The following is a 14,424-nucleotide window of genomic DNA, read 5'->3' as shown; positions in this document are numbered from 1 at the left end:
TCATCAGTTAAGCTTATTGTAACCAAGCTGTGATACCAATTGCTAGAAAAGGAGTAGTCCCAAGGGGGGGTGAATTGGGTATTTAATAATTTATACAAATACTTTGACAATTATAATCACAATTTAAGCACATGATCTAAATGATCAAATGCAATCAATATTCATAACAAATAAGAACAAATGTAAATGTGCTTAATTTAAAGAGATTAGGGAAGAGAGAATAAAACCCGTATTTTTACAAGGTTCGACCATCCTTGCCTACATTCTTGTATCAAGCAACCTACTTGAAGATTCCACCATGTTCTCTCCTTCTATAAGTGAAGAAACCTCTCTCTTTTAGTAGGCGGAGAAGCCTTTACAATCCCTCTTTCAATAGGCGGAGTTACCTCTCTCCGTCACTAGGCAGAGATGTCTCTCTCCTTTACTTAGGCGGAGTTGCCTCTCTCCTTCAATAGGTGGAGTTGTCTCCCTATGTATCTCTTTTTTTTTTCTTCTTACAAAAACAAGTTAGAGTCCTTGTATTTATAGGTAAGATGGTCTACCAACCGTTTTATGGCCGTTGGGCTTTAAAAATAATTAATCATTTTGAAAACTAGCCATTTTCTAACTGTTGCGGCTTTCTTATGTAGGGTTCGGTCGACTGAATTGGGGACTCGGTTGCCTAAATGGCCTAGAGATGGAATTTGTGCAAGTCAATAGCAATTCGATCGCCCGAATTGCCTGGTTTGGTCACCCGAGTTTCTAGGAAATTTTAGCTGCGATTTTCCTAAAACACCCTTCATTATTTGGAGTATAACGTTTGCTAAAGAACTCCAAATAGCGCGATCTTGGTATCAATGGAAAGCTAAAAACAAATACGACAACTTTAGTGTTGAATATTGTTGAAGATAGGAAGATATACGAAAACACTGCAATGTTGGTATCTTTATTTTGGTCGTTTGCAGCATCCATTGAGGGTTACTATCATTTCCCTCCTATTATTTGTGTAGATGGGACACACTTGTATAGTAAGTGTAAAGGTAAACTCCTTACTGTGACGTCCCCGGATGCAAATAGGCAAATGTATCCCCTTGAATTTGCCATTTTCCAAGAGGAAGGCTTTCACACAAGGAATTGGTTTTTATGTTGTCGTCATTCCGTTACTGATAGGGATGACATTTTCCTGACATCAGATAGGCATCAAAGCATCCTTGCTACCATGCAACGAAATTGTGATTGGCAACAGCCTCGTGCCCACCACAGATTCTGCCTTTGGCACGTAGTAAGTAACTTCAATACTAAAGTAGAAAATGTCAATCTAAAGTGTATGGTAGAGCGAGTGGGAAAGGAGCATCAGGTAAGAAAACTTGACAAGTGGATGGAGAGAACAACTGATGAAGGTGGAGAACCAGCAAAGTTATTTTTTAACCAGATCCCTCCTCATACGTGGACTCATAACCATAACTGTGGATAAAGGTATGGGAACATGACCACTAGTTTTGTGGAGTGTTTCAATGTTGTCCTGAAAAGATCTCATAATCTCCTAATAACAACCATTGTGCAAATAATATTTTATTACATTGCACATTATTTCAACAACCCTCGTAAGGCAATTTCTAGAGGAAATGCATTTACTCCACATATACTATTAGCCATGGAAAGAGGGAAGCTTAAGGCGATTGGACATCAAGTCACGATGTTCAACAAGTCGACTGGTACATTTAGCCTAACAACGGCATAACAAGGGCCCCAAAAAGGAAATAATGTTCAAACTTTGAGCATCAATGAACGTCAATGCCCATGTAGAAAGTGACAAGATTTACACTTTCCCTACTCCTACCTATTATTTGGATGTGCTGAGACATGACTGAACACTGTCAGGTTTGTTCACCCCTACTATAGCACTGGAAAATACTATGTGACATACGTAACCGAATTTAACCCGATTCGGTATAAAGGTCAGCCTAAGAGCTCACGTCTACGTAATGAGATGGACGTAAGGGAAGGTAAAAAGAAGAACATGTACAGCATATGCCATGAATGTGGAGGTAACCACACAAGGTGTCCGATAAGGATCTTACTTGGGGATGGAGCTGGCCCATCATATTGACTGATCCCATCTATGCAAGTCTCATTTTATAAAATATGTTAGGACCTTATATTATTTGATTTAGTTAGTGACTATATTCAACTTTACCATTTTGTAGCATTGATCTTGGGCCAATCGATTGCTTCATTTTGAAGTTGATTGAGCAACACTGATCAACTTGAGAATGGGCCACCGATCACGAGGAGCCCTTGTACTACTGAAGGGGCACACATTTTTTGGAGCACTTATTCGATGCGGATGACCGCATCATTGCATGGATTCGGATGACAGGATTTTACAGTATTTACCATATTGGCCATATCCAATTGGATTGACATTTACTCACAACCTTCATGGAGCGATGCAGGCCGAAGACACATACGTTCCACCTACCCCATGGTGAGACGACGACCACATTACAGGACGTCAAAATCTTGTTCAACCTGCCCATTGACAGAAGGCCCGTACCTGGTCATATGTGTGGACCAGTAGAAGGTGATGCAAACCAGCAATGATGAGTGACACTGCGGTGTATGTGCCTCTTGTTTTTAGGGGTTTTGCCACTTGACACCGTGATCCATGGTGTATGCATCCACATGCACTGTCTACAAGAGCAGTTCAGTCATTTACCAGCAGATGTGAATGTTTAAATTGTAGTATTCTTCGCACGAGCCCACATTTTACGGTTAATATGTGGGACATTATCTTGCGACTTGTCAGGAAATTATGCCCACTTGATGTTCCTACCACTATTAGAGGACCACACACAGATTAGTTCCTATTGTTAGGGATCTGCAACTTTGGCGTGGCTGGACAGAGAGATGTGTCGCACCACACACCCGTCGAGGAGGGAGATCTCCAGCCCTATTCATTTACTACAGATCTGGCCATGGGAAAGATGCCCCCCTCCCTAAGCTCCTTCGCACCTAGGTATGCTGTAAATCACGAAGGATGCAAACAATCTTCCAATTGACCGAGTACCATTGGTATACCAATTAGTAACAACATCTATTACAATGGAGTTGTACTCGAAGTACTACGAAGAAGTACTTACTGCTTTGTTACATTCTAATATTTAAGTTTTCATTTTGTACAGGTAGAGGGATGACATGAGGGTTCTATCAGTTGCACAACATACATTGCCCTGGTACAGGTTCGAGTTGGGCATGCATTGAGAGCATGAGGTATTCAACTTTAACAAAACACATTTTTTTTATGTAGAAGATATGTATAGTCTACTTAATTTTTTTTCCCTGCTTATGTGCAGTTCATATGGACGTTGTACACTGATAAGGTTATAACCGACTTATCCGTTGATTATCACATAAGGAGTGACTTGGGGGAGCCCGAATGCCACTCATATGCTTTCATATTGTGGAGTGGTATCTCCTTAGCTGAGTTTTGCATTAGTTTGGCTATCGACAGGGCATTCTCGACCCCTTATCGATATTGGAGGTACATCTAAAGCATATGACCTCCATGTAGTTGACGAACATGGTCGAGGGGTGATTGACTGGATGACTTTCCACAGGATGTATGTGGATGCATGGCAACATCAGAGAGAGCACATCATCCCAATGGAGCTGGAGCACAATCCTTTACGTCTGGATGACCCATACTTTAGGTGGTATAGTGTTAACTTTTCGAGTTTGATCCTGTTTTGATTATGACAAACCACTTATATCTTATGTGTGTATTTAGCATTTGAACAGGTCTATTATTTGACACACACATAAGGGGACTGAACATGGAAGCCAATGAAGGACTTAAAGCTCATACTCCTAGCGTATTCCATGGGAAAATGAAGAGCAAAAGAAGATGAACACATGTTTCTTATTTGTAATTGCATTTAGAAATGTCTATAATAATGCATGGCTTGCATGGTGTGATTCAAAACTCAAATGACCATAGACATACCTTACGGGACCTGACCTGTCATCGGAAAACCTCTTTTAAAAGACTAAAATCTCACAAAGGTTTTTAAAATACTTTTGGGGTCAAAATAAGGCTATAACCTTTGATTTTAACTGACCTTGGTCGACCGACCTCCTCATGTAAAAAACACCTCAGTCGACTGACCCTTTATCTTAGCCTATTTTTTAAACTCTCGATCGATCGACCACTTTTACTCATGAATAGCCCAGTCGACCAACTATAGTATTTTGGCATGTGTTATAAAGCCTCAACCGACCAAGCCATATGCTTTAAAAACACCCAGTCAATTATCACTGTTCACTCGGCCGATCGGCTCTTGAGGTTAGCCGATTGAATTAACGAAAGGCTGGCTAGCTGACTGGTGCCTTCCACGATTGACCGACCAACATAGAAAATTTGAATTTTAATAAAGGCCAGCCGACCGACGAAGCCCTTGGTCGACCGACCAATGTAATTAAATTTGTTAATTTAGGTGTAATGCCAAAAGTGGGGTGAATTGGGTATTTTAAAATCTAGGTCACTCAAGTCCTGATTTTGAAAACTTACAACCATACACGTACAACCTAGATGACAAGCAATTCAGTATTTCTCAACTTATCAATTTAATGTGTGACTTAATTAAACAAACTGAATTACCCGATTACCTAACATACACCACAAACAGATAAATAAGTGCGGGCGGAAATTAAAAGAGTTAAAGGAAAGAGAGATGCAAACTCATATTTTTACAAGGTTTGGCCTACCCCGGCCTACGTCCTCGCCTTGAGCAACCCACTCTAGGATTCTACTAATCCGCTCCTTTAACTGGGACATAGCTTTCCTTTACAGTTCGCTGCTTACAGCAGGCGTAGCTTCCTCCTCGCCCTAATTCACAACCCGAACCGTCAATACAATAATATGATTACAATTTTATGCAAACTCAAATACTCCTTAACAAGCTAATAAGTACAATTGAAATCCTAATACATACTCAGATAACATAACCTAAAGCTTAATGTAATGTATGCAACATGATCAATAAAGTCTTTTGCAATAACAATTATATGATCTTTGTATAAAGAATATATATGATAAATATGCTTCAAAGGTCTAAGTCAAATTTATGATCTTTGTAAAAAGATTTATACGATGAGTTTTCTGCAAAGATCTAAATCAAATATTTGATCTTTATAAAAATATTTATACAATAAGTTTTTTCCAAAGATCAAATATATTTAACAACAATAAAGCTGAGATGAAATCTTTGAATAAAGAATAAACGTGATAGTTTTCAAAGATTTAGAACTTTAGCAAATCCTTTTCTTAAAAAAAATCTTCACATAACATATATATATATATATATATATATATATAAGAACTCAAGATCTGGCTCTCAAATAATATTTAACAATCAGTTTGTGAGAGAATAAAAGCTTTGAGAATAAGATTGAATATCAAAACACAATACTTCATTTACCAAACTTCCAAGAACACAATCTTAATTGCAACAATATGAATGAATGCCCTTTGATCTTCAAAATCAACGTAGAGACTATCCCAAAAGAGTTTGAATGTGATAGAGTGTAGGCAAGAGTGTTCAAGAGTTGTTCTTTAGGGTTTAGGGTTTGGTATATATAAGTATTTTCAGCCTTTGATTAGATTTCAACTGTTGGATCATTTAATTAAGAAATTTTCATGTGTTTCTACACTGAAGCGCTGTTCTCCACCACGGATTCGTCGACAAGTTGGACACCTTCGTCGACAAGTTTTCAACACTCATTCGTCGACGGGAGCATGGGTTCGTCGATGGGAGCATGGGTTCGTCGATAGGTGGACTGTCTGAGATTTTTAAGCTCTCAATATTTTCTCGTTGATGAGAACAAATCGTTCGGCAACGAGGGGCCTTCAATCATTCATCGATAAGACTAGGACGTTCATCGACGAGGCCTCTAATTTTATCATTTTGCCTCTAAAGTGTCCATCTAAACTAGAACTAATGTAAATAGATTTTTCATGAAATGCACGAGTCCTAAGGTAAGTCTAGTGTCTTTTTGAGCTTCCAACTAGTCATATGAGATATGTAAATACAAGTAATACTAAATACCAATTACAATTGAAAACTTGAAGCTTCTTCATCCTTTTGCTTTTCTAATATCATGAAGTGTGCCAGGTTGTATATGTTTTAAGTACCTCATGACTTCCATGACATCATTACCTTCCATGCATGCTAAGTAATGATCTTGTTCACAATCTCAATGCACAGACAAGATACTATGTAATTTGTCATTATCAAAACGGGATTAGGCTCATAGAGTCAACAAAATTTTTAATTAAATATTTTAAAAATACCCTCTATGTCCCTAATGGTAAGATTTTTGGGAAATTCTATATATACCCTTATCATAAGCTTGATTAGCACTTCTGATCATCCCAAAAATTCTCTCAATTTTTTAGTGCTTTAATTTCATACTCTCTTTGTTTTTCCTTTCAAAAATCATTTCTAAGAGAGTTTTAATATTTTCTTTCACTTTTTTCATTTGCACCTTGATTGCATTTGAGGGTTGATTAAAAGAAAGATTCATTTGGCCATTTATTTCTATTATATCAAAAGGAGTTACTCTTACCTAAGCCTTTAATTTTTGAAAATCATCTTGAGAATAATCCTTGAGTTTCTCCCATATATTTTCTTGATAAATATTTTTGGGGGAACTTTTGTAGCTTGTGAATCTTTTTGCACATTCATTGTAAGATTCAAAAGCTCACTTGTATTTATTTGCGAAAATCTCTTTGAGCTAAAAACTCTAACTTCCCTTGAACTGTATATTTTTTAAAAAATATCATTATTTGGGAAACTTCTTGAGGGTTTAAGATCTTTGAATTGCATACTCTATTTTTTAAATCAAAGATCCTATATTTTCATTTGTGCAAAAATCCCTTCGAAAGCAAACCCTAGGTTCTCCTACACTTCATTGAAAAATAATTTTGGAGAAATATTTTTGGAGTTAAATCTTTGAAGTATTTTTCTCATATACATCATTTTCAAAGATTATAAAATTATTTTGAGAAAAACACCTATACAATAGTGAGCATAAATCATATCATTAGAGAGTGCATTTTAGAGCTTTAAATTTGAACACATCTGCTTATTTGAGAAGCATGTCTTTGTACGCAAATTTCATTGTCATACCTTTGTATTCCCAGTGTGTGTTATCGTCGGAAGAGGAATACATCGTCATGTAAGGTGTACCGGTTTAGCTCAAGACCTGTTAGGTTAGTTGGGAAGACTCCGCCCTATAAGAAGAGGTTTTGTTTCGCCCGGTAAGTGAACTGAGGAGACTCCGCCTCGTAAGGAGAACTGGTTTGGCTTCGCCCGTAAGTGAGCTGAGGAGACTTCGCCTTGTAAGGAGTAATGTAACCTAGTTAAGTAAGTAAATAATGGAATCGTTGAGCTGAGGCTTGAGGTGGGGATGTAGGCAGGATTGGCTGAACCTCGATAAAAATAACTGTGTGATTCTCTTTCCCTATACTCTTTACTTTCTGCACTTGTATGCTTATGCTTAAATTGTTATGATTTATTTGCTTTAAATATTTGCATACATTAATATTTTAGGAAGCCGAGATTAATTAGAAATACCCTAGGTTGCGCTATACTGATTGTGGTTTTTAAAATTAAACACACCTAACCTAGGGAGATTTTTAAATATCCAATTCATCTCCCTCCTCTTGGGAATACACCATTCACATCAATTGATATCAAAGTCTCGTTGCAAAAAACTTAACCGCTTGTCTTAAAGATCACAATGGCTCGTATTGGTGTATCCCCATTCGATGAGGGATAGTCTTGTTCTACGCCTCCAATTTTTTTTGGTGAAAATTTTTTAGTTTGGAAATTAAAAATGAATATTTTTTTTAAAATCTTTAGATTGGAGGGCTTGGCAAGCAATTGTTAAAGGAATTCGTATGCCAATGAATGAAAATGATATGCATGCAAATACAAATGCCATGGATATATTATATTGCACTGCAGATTCTAATATTTTTTATGAAATTATGGCATGTAATTGTGCAAGAGATATTTGGGAAGAGCTCGAAAAGAAATATGGAGAGACCTAAGAAAAAAAGACTACCACTCCTGAAGTGTCAAGCTCAAATGATCAGGATGTGGTATATCATGGGGTAATGGGATTAACAAAAAAGGAGGTATATGATTCTTACTCTACCTCAATTGATGATTCTTATGTCAAATGCTGTGATGAATCATGTGTTGAATCATCTATTGAATTTTGTGATAGTTCTATTAGTGATGAATGCAATGATTCTCATAAAAAATGGTGCGATATATCTTGTGATGAATCATCTGTTGGAACATGTGATGTCCTTGCTAATAATTCGCGCAGTGATTCATGTGATAATTATTGTGAAAAATTTTGTACTAAATCATGTAATGAATTAAATGATGCTAGCATACCTCCTTACTATAAACTAGAAAATACTTCATTTGAAATACATAAGCTTCTAGTTAACATGTCTTACAAGAAAACATTCTTGAAAAATGAGAATAAAAGGTGGCCAAGACAATTAGAAAATCTAAGAGAATATCATGCCACCTTAGAAAAGAAAATATTGTGAAGGTTTTGATAATCATTTGCTTACAAAGAAAAATTGAAAATTACTCTAGAATGATTTTCAAATCCACGAGTGAAAAATATAACTCCGATAAACCCTTAAGAGTTAAAAAGAAATATATCTTTCAAAAAGGGTTCATTTTTAAAAACTCGTAGTCGTTTTCTTGCCTCCTTGGACAATAATAAGATAAATAAGCAAAATCCTTCACATAAAATCAAAACCCGCTTATTCTGTGAAAAGAAAGGGCACACTAGATATACTAGTTCATTTAGAGGTTTCAGAGGCATGGATAAAGAAACAAAGTGGGTTGTCATTAAAACAAACTCCTTAGGACCTGGGGAAGACTGGATTCCAACTGGAATTACATGATTGTTTAAATCCTTCCTTAGTTCCTAGGTTTAGGGGTAAAGATGGCTAAAAGGCTTGGGGAGTGGTGTGTGCTTAAAATGAAAATTCTTAGTATATGCTTTCACTATACTATTTTGTAATACTAAGAATCTTAGATAATCAAGCCAATATGAAATCTCAAGTAAAATATCTAGTGTGAACTTAATGCATATGCATCATCATAATTGGTTAAATATGAAATTATTGGCTAAAGCATGGAAGCTTTGAACTGAAAAGGAATGAGTTAATCCTTACTTGAGTGGATGTTAGTTTCCACATTATTCATATATTTCCTTCAGAATGTTCAAAATAAAGGTCAAGGGCTTAAATAGTTATAATATCTAGAACCTTTCATTTCTAAGATGATTAACATAAAATTCATTATTGCATAATATCTCAGAAGCATGCTAAAGTAAAGTCACTTTCGAATAGACAAAGGTAATTTCACTGAGTAAATAATTCTAAATCCTTAACCCTTGCTAGATATGAAAACCTTAAGTTAAGCATACTCTATCCATTGCATAAGACTGAGCTTTAGAAAATGTATCATATATAAAATATCATCCATTCATTTAGTAGTATCCTTGCTCTACTTTGTGATCATATTCAAAGGATACTTTTCAATTGTTAAATATCTGAAGTCACCCAAGAGCATTGTTCAAGAAAGTTCATAATCTCCTAAATGCTCCTCACCTAAACAATTTGGACACATTAGCTATCACGAAAATACTTTGAATATTGTCCTACTTTTTTTAATACTCTTCTGACCTTTTTAGTAAATTAATTTTTAAGAGTATTCCTTCATAAGCTCTCAAATAAAAATCAAATCATTTAGCGCTTCATTTCCATAGATTGGTTTCAAATGGCTAAGAAGATAACACTAGGTTTCAATCTAGATGAAGGAACAAAAATTCAAAGAAACCTATGCTCGAGCGGTTAAAAGAGAAAGTCATTCAAACTTGGGAACCTCACACGTTAAGATTCATAAGATAAGATGCAAAATTGGCTTAGTACACTTAAAGAAATATTCATTGTGATTTTTTGGTCCTTTAAGCCTAAGCATGTAATGCCAAGTTTAAATCATTGAAAATCTAAAGCACTTGGCTAATAATTTGAAAAGATGAAAAAGGCATAAGATAATAATGAGTAGAATGCATAACTTAGGGGGAGCATTTCTCTCTGTAATTTCATAACTATATAAATGCTCTCATGATTATATTTTTATACCCGTATGCCTTAATAAGAAAACCACTGTAGCATACTATCCATAAATCATTTGATGGATAGTTAGTTTTGATCACTACACTGAACTTTTTCTATCCATTCTTGCTTAATGCTTATACTGTCTGATGGATAGTTAATTTTGTTTAATTGCTTTTGACTACTAGATTGCATGCTTAAACTATAAGGCCAACTGCATGGCTGATGCAATATTGTGAATTGCATGTTGGTAGTGGATCTAGGTTGTTGCATGCTTTATGTGAATTACTTGCTGAAAAAAAACCAAGTTTTGATAGGAAAATGTTCTATTTACAGACAGCATACTGTCGAAATTTCGTTAGAATTTTCCCAAAATAATCAAAATCCACAGATCATGTGCTTAAACGATTATGATTTGGTGCATACTTGTGTAAACTGCATAATTATTATATAATTATCTAAGTATAGCCTTGTTGGCTATCAAGTGCTAAATAAAATGCAATATACAGTAACCATGTGTCGAACCGTCGTAATATGTTGCATGCTAGACTTTATTTTAAAGATGACTATGTAGTGAATGGATATCTAATCTTCATCCTTATATTGAAAATGCATGCATGAGAACATATAGGGGAGCTAAGCTCCATTCTTAGAGAAAAGGCATAAAGGACTCATGTGCATCATGTCTCGCTTTTTGAATATTGAAGCTTTTGTAAAAAACCTGGAACATCATCTTCGGCTCTTAAAGCTCTATGATTAGATATGGATGATTCTTGGTTATGAGCACGAAATCATGCCTTAATATCTTTTCTCTGATGCATTTGTAGTCAATAGGGATGACTATACTATTCAAATGATAAATATGCTTAATAAATATTCAATATAGTTAGTTTAAGAAATTTAAGATAATTACTTATATTGATCGGTATTCTTTGAGAAATCAATTCAAAAAGGTATAAGTAATTCACTTCATCTAAGCCAGGATTCAAATCGAAAGGGGGAGCATCTAAAAATAAATTTTCATCTTGTTATGCTCACCAACATTTTTAACTTAGATCTATTTTGAATTTTGTGTGGCATGTGCTAAATTGTGATGATCTTATAGAAATATTAATTTAAAATATGTTGTTTACCACAATCAAATGTGTAGTCTTATGATCTTGATTTAAATTGCCACATCCTTAAGATTTATATGGTAGTATTATCTTGGTCATATTTTGATTATGTGCTTAAATGACTACCAGAAAAATTAAGCTTGCATGATGTCTAAAGTTTCTTTTTCAGCAAGCATAATCCCCTGTCTTTATTGATAATACTTTCAAAGTGGAAATTTTTTTTATGGCAAGAAGTTTTTCAAATTAGGATGTTTCTTATCTCTTGCCTATATGATTAAATGCATTCATGACATATGTTATTAGGATGTTTATACAAATTTTTATGTCATGAAGTTTATATATATATATATATATATATATATATATATATATATATATATATTTGGCATTTGCATAACTGGTTCATTGATTATATATAAAAATGCAAGCTAACTAGTTAGACCGATCTTATGATCAAACCTACACTTGCTATCATATATCGCATGCTTTGAACTCAATTCTTTTACAGGTCTTATGATATGTGTGAATTGAAATGGTTTGTGAATAATTCTAGTCTGACCATGTTTAACATGTTTTTTTTTCAAAAACTTTTAAATGGCCAATTATACCATTTTTATGTATAAAATTGCAAATTTTTTTTACAAGCTATAAATTTTTATGCCCAAGTTTTACACCAAGAAGGGGGAGTTCACTTTTAAGCTAATTTTTTTTAATGCTCAATTTGTTTTTATAGTTAGCTTAGCCCTTTTTTTATGCCAAAAGGGGGAGAATTTTATGAGCAAAATGATAAATGACTTCATGCCAAAGGGGAAGAATTTTTTATATGGCAATTTTTTTTTTTAAATGGGGTAAATATCTGAGCTTTATTATGCTTTAATGCTAAAACTAAATGTATGGTTATTTGAAATGTCTTCTATCTTTTGATATGCTTGAGTGACACTGCTTATCTTTTAAGTTATGCATATTATTAGTGGGAGCATTTTGAGGCTTAGCCCATTTTGCTCTTATGTGTATTTGTCATTATCAAAAAAAGGAAGATTGTTGACTTTTTTAGTCCGATCTCGTTTTGATTATGACAAACCACTTATTTCCTATGTGTGTATTTAGCATTTGAACGCTCCTGGGGAAGTTCTCCCTAAATCTGCCAAAGCGGATCGTCGGTGGAACGAAGTTGGATTTCATCCCAGATTCAGGGTAAGGTCTTTTTGCCAAAGTTTGGTTTTTCAGCAGTTGTAGGAAATGTAGTACGCAAGGAAATAATGATATTTTGTTCTGGTATTTATGGTTTTCGGGGTGTTGAGTGGAGAATCCTGCAGGTGTAGGACCCATCACAGTAGGGGATTCTAGCGGGAATCAGGTAAGGAAAATATGCTATGCTAGACAATTTTAGTATGATTTCAATATAAATTATATGTTTTATCAGTTTATTATTTAGAGCATGAATTTATACAGTTTATCGGTTATGTTTAAGATGTTTTAAATTACCGTATGACATGAGAATATAAATATAGTGCAAAATCATGTTTTATAGTATTTATACAAAAACATATTTTACAGTATTTTCAGGATTATGTTTTACAAAATATACAGACAGGGAATATGCTTTACGGTATACCATGATTATACAGTTTTTACAGTACCATGACATACATATTTACAGTTTATTTTAGAAACACAGTTGATATAGACACAGTTCATTACAGTATCATGGTTAATATAATTATTACAGAATCATGGTAAAACGGATAGTTATATACAAAAACATACTATATAGTATCAGACCCTAACGGACTATTACAGATACCACGGTACCGTAGCTATATACAGTTCAGAGTGCAACCATATATTCAGATAATATGTGGTAGATAAGTCGACCGTGCCTATGTTGTGGACAAGCTCCCCATCAGATATGGGTCGAGGAGGACCGATTTGACTGAAGGAGTATAGTGGTTTATCCTGGTAGGCTAGCCAGTGATAAAGTCGGCCTATGGGCTGCACAACCCAATCATGAGGGGTTAAATCATGACATAGAGCTATCCATCCAGGGAAGTTTTTCAGTTATTATTATGTATATACAATTTTACAGAAACAGAGAATATACTTATGTACATTAGAAGTATTATGAGTAGAAACCTAAAATACAAATATGTTAAGTAACATGGATATAGGTGGTGGTTTATATTATTTGTACCATATTTACAGATTCAGTTATACCTGATTATATAGAATCAGACTTTTATAGAATTATAAATCATTTGCCATACACTAGCAATAGCATATTTCGTCTTACTGAGCGTCGTCTCATCCTATTAAATTGACATTTTTCAAGTGATCTAGTTAGGTGAGCAAACCAGACTCGCAGGTAGAGGGGCTACAAAGCTGCCCTGTTAGTAGGGTGAGTCTTTTAGGGAGGAGAGTATTTTTGTGTGGCCTTTGTTTAGTGTATATGTGTATTTTGGGAATGATCTAGTACTTTGGTATTGTATTTAAAATATATGGTTGTGGATTTAATATATTTTTAGCTTCTTGCCGCTTAGGTTGTCAGCTATACTTGAGTTAGCAGGTATCAGAGTAGAGTAGGTTTCAGTATAGATGAATATTATATAAAAAATATATATTTAATTAGCAGGTCGTTACACAAATGTTTCTTACACAAGCAGATATGTACCACTACACACAAGCACAAATTAATGCACCTCAAACAGATAGGAACTATAAGCTCAATGCAATACGTGTGCAATAACACTCAATCTAATATCAATGTTCAATCAAACACAAGAGTGTATTAGCAAGCTAATCTTTGAAACTAAGTAAAGATAAATCTCAATCAAGGTTTAGGGTTTCAAAGATTTGTATCGATGGAAATTTAGAATATCTCAAAAATAATTTTCTCAATATCAAAGTACAAAGAGATATTCAAGTAAGAGCTTTGTAAAAATATTTTTGCACACACAAAAATACAAGCTCTAATGAGTCTTGCAATAATAATGCGAAGACTCACTTAGCTATAAGATTTTTCCCACACAAAGATTTATCAAATAAAATCGGAGGAAAAATCTTTACTTAACTCTTAATATGAAAAACAAATAACAACAAATGAAATGAGAGTTTCAA

The sequence above is a fragment of the Malania oleifera genome, chromosome 5 (genome assembly GCF_029873635.1).
Source record: "Malania oleifera isolate guangnan ecotype guangnan chromosome 5, ASM2987363v1, whole genome shotgun sequence".
NCBI lineage: Eukaryota > Viridiplantae > Streptophyta > Magnoliopsida > Santalales > Ximeniaceae > Malania > Malania oleifera.
This window is presented reverse-complemented; position numbering follows the sequence as displayed.